Genomic DNA, 7298 nt, shown 5'->3' on the forward strand with positions numbered 1-7298 from the left:
GTTTTCTTTGATGATGTTTTGCTCTTAACACCACCTCAGCTGTAAGTATCTGTAAAAATCATTATTTCTCAGATCAAATTAATTTTTTTATTCCCTTTAAACTTTTAATCTGCATGTTCTTCAAAAGTTCCCAGTACTTGATGGTCCGCTTTTCCAATTTTTGTAGCTCACATCATTTGTGCTTAACTCTGGATCACATGTGATCTATCTGATCATTCTACAATGTGACCATGATCTGTTTTTACCCCTAGATTAGACCAGATTTTAAGTGATGTACCCAGCCAAGGATTTTCTTTCTTGAAACTGTACCTCCAAATATATTCGCCTAGCTAAAACTGATGAGAATGCTTACTGGTCTATCACTAAAACATTCCATCTTATCTTTTCCTTCCTTTGGGATCATTGGGATGCTAGCTTCCTTTCAGGACCTTAGAGTTTCCCCTTCCTTCAGCACCCAGTTAAACGTTGTTTCCAAGAGACAAACTAGTGAATCTTTAAGTGACTTGTACCACTCTGAGGGGAAATTGCTTGTTCCTGGGGATTTATTAGCTTTCAGTTTAGAGATTGCCGAGTTTATTTCCTCTGTAGTTAATTCTGCTGTCAAGATTTAGTTCATCTGTAACTTTAGGTGGATTTATATTCTCTAAAAAAAATTACCATTTTGAGTTCATCATTGAGTACAGATTCTTTTTTTCTGTTTTGTAAGCCAGTGTTCTGTTTACAGAATCTCTTAGTTTATGAATACTTTTCTTTGTTGTTTTTTCAGTTTAAAATCGAGCAGTTTTGTTGATTTGTTCCATTTTGTAATATCTTTGGTAAATACGAGTTTCTTTTGAATTTCCTGGGAGTGAATGTCATTTATCTCGGGTATTTTCATCTTGATTTATCCTGTTTTTTTGCTTGCTCTGTCCTTATTTTGCTTTAACTTCTTCAGCTCTAGTTAAAATGTATTTAATCTCTTCAGTTTCAACTTTTTCCAGTGCGATAAGCGAGAAATCATTCTCCCTCACAGAATTGCCTTATATGCATTCCACAGCAAAAGTTCTCCATCTGAAAATGGATTGGATGTTTGCACCAACTTGTTTGACAAAAGGTAGCTTGATTTCCCTGCTCCATCACTGACGTCCAGACTGTTGTTTCTTCAGTCCAGCTCAAAGTTGGTTAATCTTCTCTTAACTTGGTTAATATCTCCTGCAAATGGTGGAACTTTTGTTTTGCATTCAGCTGTCCATTTCTTCTGGAAAGCTCGACACACCACGTCAACCTTTCTTATTTTTGACAACGGAATTTTGGTAATGGGGGTTTCACGCCTGAAAATTGTTTGCAACTTAACAGTGCATCTTATCCAGACATGGGGCGCTCTTGTATAGAAATGCTGTTTATTTCTGGATGTCGTTATTCAGTTTTTTGCTCCCTAGTGGCAAAATTGCACATTGCAGTCATTTCTTTAAAGAACCGTAACTCAGCACAGGAATAAGCTAGAAACTAGCTTTTTTCTCCAACATCCTTTCAATTTTTTGTCTTCATGATTGGGCCTGATTAAACCACCTGCCGGGTTGTTTCTGGCCCGCGGGTCGTTTGTTTGACACCCCTACCTTTGACAGACATACGGTCAGGTAAACTGGGCTGAGATCTGACTATACTGTTCTTTATCTGTTGTTTTTCAGTTTATAATCTAGCAGTTCTGTTGATTTGTTCCTCATTTCATAATATCTTTGGTAAATATGAGTTTCTTTTGAATTTCCTGGGAGTGAATGTCATTTATCTTGGCTATTTAATGTCATTTATCTTGGCTATTTTCATCTTGATTTCTTGCTGGGGTTTTTTTTGTTTGTTTTGTTTTGGGTTTTTTTGCTGTATCCTTATTTTCATTTTTCAACTTATTCAGTTCTAGTTACAACATATTTAACTTCTGTTTCAACTTTTTCTGGTGTCATAAGCGGGGGATGACTCTCCCTCTCAGCACTGCCTTGTATGCATCCCACAGCACAGACGGAGAAACCTCTAAATTATCATTTTACTTTATGTATGTTTGGATGTCTTTCTTCATTTCTCCCTTGAGTGTCTTTACATTGAGTCTCCAGGGTGTTGTTTTTCTCTCCTTTCTCAGACACACGGTCAGGTTTAACTGAAGAGGCCTCAACTTTTAAGCTTTAAATTTTGGGTTGGAAAAAGCATGCAAATGAATAAATAAAAATGAATTACATCAAAGGGGTGCTGTTTTACAGTTTCTTTTGATTTTTTTTGTAAAACATCACAGGAAATTAAAATAAAAAAGATTTTAAGTTTATTTAAAATTAATTTAAATAAAAAAAATGAATCGAAATTTCATTTTTTTATGGTGTATTGTAAATTGCAAAATGCATTTGAATTATAGTATAAAAACTCATGACAGTAGAAAAGCATTCTTGGTTTTGTTTTCATTTAATATTTTATTTGAAAAACATGTGATTGAATTGTAATTTTCTATAATGACAAATTGAAAAATGAACTAAATACAAAACAAACACGGACTGAACCACAATGAATTTCATTGTTCTGTTTGTATGCATGTTAATACATGGAGACATATGCATGCGCGCATTTCTATTTAGGAATAGGTTTGTGTGTGAATATATGCACGGATACATATAGTTTAACTCTAACTCTGTCTTTTTTGTTCTCTCAAGAATATTTTGTATTGCCTGGACAATACATGATTACTAATGAACTTGGGACTGGTGATCATCATTGTAAAAGATGTCTTTCCTTCTTTTTTTTGTTATCGAATTAAAAATGCATAATCAAACTGCAAATTTAATTGTGAATTGAGAATTTTACATTTATTTTGAATTATGGGTGAAAAACATTCTTCAGTAAACCTCTAATTTTTGCACATTTCATCAACAAACCTTGATTTTGTTCCAATCAAAGGTTTACCGGTTTTTGAAGTTTTCTGAAAGTCTTTCAGTGTCTTATTGTCTTGTAGCTGAACATCTCCGTCCGTAAAGAGTTTTCGTGGTGAAATGGTCGGGGCATTCTTCTGTAAAAATCGACCAAATTGTCAGAAGAAACTTTAATAGAGTCTAGGAAAAGAGTGACTTCCTTGAAAGACAGCGGAAGAGAAAGTAATCTCTCCAAGCTTAATATACATTGACAGTGAGGATTAATGTTTCTGTGGAGTTTCTGAAGAGCCTCGAGCTATCAGGTGACAGCTTTGACCTTTTGAATCACAGAGTGAAAATAAATCAGGAAAAATTAGAGAACTTGACTCATCTGTCATTAATGAAACATTTAGAAGAATCTGGTGATTCATTTAGAGAAAGTGAGTCACAATAAAGCCATGAAAAATCCCCAAAACAAAGTTTTTTCAAAGAAGTCATAAAAACATTAAACTGGTAAAACATCCAAACTTAAAGGACAGGGAGAACAATTTCCTGCTTATCGCACCAGAAAAAGTTGAAACAGAAAAGATTAAATATGTTGTAACTAGAGTTGAAGAAGATGGAAAAGCAAAATAAGGACAGAGCAAACAAAAAGCAGCAAGAAATCAAGATGAAAACAGCCGAGATAAATGACATTCACTCCCAGGAAATTCAAAAGAAAGTCATATTTACCAAACAAAGTGATTATGAAATTGGGAACAAATCAACAAAACTGCTAGATTATAAACTGAATAAATAAGATAAAGAAAAGTATTCATAAACTAAGAGATTCTGTAAACTGGTTTACAAAACAGAAAAAAAATCAGAAGTGTTTTAAAAGTTATAAGAATCTGTACACTCAACCAATACTCAAAGATGAACTCAAAATGGTACATTTTTTAGAGAATATAAATCTACCTAAAGTAACAGATGGACTAAATGAAATCTTGACAGAAGAAATAACAAATAAACTCAGCAATCTCTAAACTGAAAGCTAATAAATATCCGCCCAGAGACGGTTTCACCTCAGAGTGGTACAAGTCACTTAAAGACTCACTAGTTCGTCTCTTGCTTACAACGTTTAACTGGATGCTGAAGGAAGGGGACATTTCAAGTTCCTGAAGGGAAGCTAGCATCCCAGTGATCCCAAAGGATGGAAAAGATGAGATGGAATGCTCTAGTAATAGACCAGGATTATCGAGCATTCACATCAATTTTAGCTAGGCGAATGGAAAAGATATTGCTAGACATTATTTCATTAGATTAGACCGGTTTTATAAAACAAAGACAAACTCAAGACATAACTGAGCACACTCTTCACGTACTACATCATATAAATAAGCCTTGGTGGTTTTAATCTATGTCAAAAAAGCTTAATTTAGTTAGGAGGGATTCTCTCTACCAGGATTTGGAGCAGATTATCTTTCATAAAACACTCTTTACAACCACTTTATACAGAACCAACAGCTAGAATGAAAGTATCCAGAACACTGTTGACCATGTTTGATCCTTCATATTCAGCCAGATGGAAAGAAATTGAAACTTGTACATCAGTTGGAGCTTCGGTGCAGTAACCATATATGGAGATATAGTTAGAAAGAATCCTTGGCTGGGTACATCGCTTAAAAGCTGGTCTAATCTAGTGGTAAAAACAGGTTAGGGTCACATTGTAGGATGATCAGATAGATCACATATGAGTTTCTACCAAACACAACTGATGTGAGCTACAAAAACTGGAAAAGAGGACCATCAAATACTGGGAACTTTTGAAGAACATGCTGATTAAAAGTTTAGAGAATAAAAATCAATTTGATACAAAAAAATAAATAAATAATGATTTTTACAGATACAGTGTGGAGAAGAGAGCCAGTTGAGGTGGTTCAGGCATCTGATCCGGATGCCTCCTGGACACCTCCCTGGGGAGGTGATCCGGGCATGTCCCACTGGGCGGAGGCTCAGGGGAACACCCAGGACACGCTGGAGAGACTACGTCTCCTGGCTGGCCTGGGAATGCCTCAGATTCCCCCCAGAGGAGCTGGAGGAAGTGGCCGGGGAGAGGGAAGTTTGGGAATCTTTGCTTAGATGGATGCCCCCGGAACCCAGTCCCGGATGAGCGGAAGAAGATGGATGGATGGATGGATGGACACCGACCTCGACCCCGACAACCCGAGGATCTTAAAAAGACTTTAACCAATAAGAACCCATAGTGAAATCAGTGTAACAAAAAAACATCTGAAATATTTTCAGTGCTCAATTTAGTTTGTTCCACATAAACATCTGCATGATTGGAGGAATATAAAAACATCTTGCACATCTGAGGAGAAATGTATAAACGTTGACAGATTTAAACACAAGAAATGCACAGCTCGACTGATCAAAACTTTAACATATTTGTTTGTAACTTTGAATTATTTCATTATATCTTATGCTATAAATTTGCTTTTCCTTAAGATTTGGTCTAACTAGAAATGTCTGATGTGATATCTCTTTCTGGACTTCACAGAATGTGGGTGTGAAAGGAATTTATCAGCACATTCATGACTAAAACATTTAGCTGCTGGGTATTAAACTGAAACTCCACTCACCTGCTTTCGCCTCAGAGCTGTCATAAGATGTTCTTATGAAATCATCTTAGAAGATCTTGATTATTCTTGTCAAAATCCAAAAACAAAATTTTTTTTTAATGTTTGTTTTTCTGGTATGATTTCATGCGTAAAATGAATACCTTGGAGTTAGAATTAGAAGCGGACATATATTAGGGCAGCGGGGCCTGCCAAAAACCGCACGCAGAGTAGATTTGTCCTCGTTTCTCTTTTACTTTTGAGACTACAGCCAGATCAGGGTTATTGATAAATGTTGGGAGTTTGGTGCTAAAAATCTCTTAACGTTAGAATTAAAAAGATTAGCACTTTCTGGCAACATGCAACCTTAAAGTAAATCTGTTAGTGTTTTTTCTGCATGTTTTATTGCTGAGTGTTCATCCAGATGACAGTAAAACATGTTTTTCTTACATTTTCTTAAAATTCCTAAAACTGACTGCCATGAAAATCATGCTTTTTACATGTTCTTGTGGCATTTTTCAGATGATGGAGGACATATAGAAAGATAATTAAGCTTAAAATTACATTTTTGTGTATTTCTTTATTCAAATCATTGTGGATCAGGAGCAGACGGAAAAAAAATGCAGTTTGAGAAAGAGCTTATTACAACCCAACATCCCCGGTGCGTCAAAAATGGCCAGAATTATTGAAGATCTCCAGCTATACAGCTTTGAACCTGATCTGAGAAAAATGAAGACGTTCATGGATCTAGTCGTCTATAAGTGGATGCATGAGAATGGAGCGTAGCAAGGAGCTTGAGGCCTACCCATTGCATATTTTACATAACTACAGGCTTTTTCAAACTGCCTTTTTTCGTCTGCTCCGGATTCACAATGATCTGAATAAAGAAATACTTAGAAATGAAAATTTAAGCTCCATTTTCTTCATATGTGTCCACCATCATCAGAAAAATGCTAAAAGAACATGTTATAAAAAAAACAAACATGATTTTCATTGCATTGGATCTTTAAGGTATCTCTGTGTAAACTAATGTAATAGCTTAGCTGGTAATAAATATCCTTGGCTGATTTTTTTCTTTAATATATGTATCTGGTAAGCCAAAATTTAAGTTTGGGCCACTGGTTATGGGCCTCCAACCAGGGAGAAGGTACAAAAGACACGCTGGAGAGGTGAGGAGTCGACATCTCTTGGTGGGAAAGCTGGAGGAGTTTGCAAAGGTATTGGTTTGGAAAACAACACTAAGCCTGCTGAACTGCTGGCCAAATCCTGAATGAGAAGACTGTGAAAGGATGTTTGAGAGTCGTCAGCGGTGTAAAGTGTCGTGTTACAGGGCCTCACTGATGGCATCCTCCACACCATTAATGAGGTTTATCAGATTAGAGACAACTGAGTCAAAAGTACCTAAAACAGTAGAATTTAAAGTTTAAAATTTCAAAAGATGAAGTTCTGGGTTCCTCTGATGACAAACGATACTTGAAATCCAAAATCTTAACATGTGATTTAAGGTTTTATAAAGAAAGATGCTGAGATGTTCACATGTTTACCCAACCCAAAACTGCAGGAATGTGAACAACAGGCAGCGAGGAGCGTTTTTCTCTGCCTCACTGAGGGTGAATAGAAAACGGCGTGAAGCGTTCCGGCAGATTTTTTGGAGGCGCAGATGTTCCTCCATCAGATGTCTGTCTGAGCTCATCACTGGTTGCTTTCCAAACCCCAAACAGGCGGCTAACAAACAGCAGCAGTTTGTAGAACGATGCAGCAACAATGTTCAGTCACTTTCATTCTTTTCATGTCCTGAGGATACTGTACCTGCACCTTGTATGTTTGCCTGTTG

The sequence above is a fragment of the Oryzias melastigma genome, linkage group LG1 (assembly GCF_002922805.2).
Source record: "Oryzias melastigma strain HK-1 linkage group LG1, ASM292280v2, whole genome shotgun sequence".
NCBI classification, from domain to species: Eukaryota; Metazoa; Chordata; class Actinopteri; order Beloniformes; family Adrianichthyidae; genus Oryzias; species Oryzias melastigma.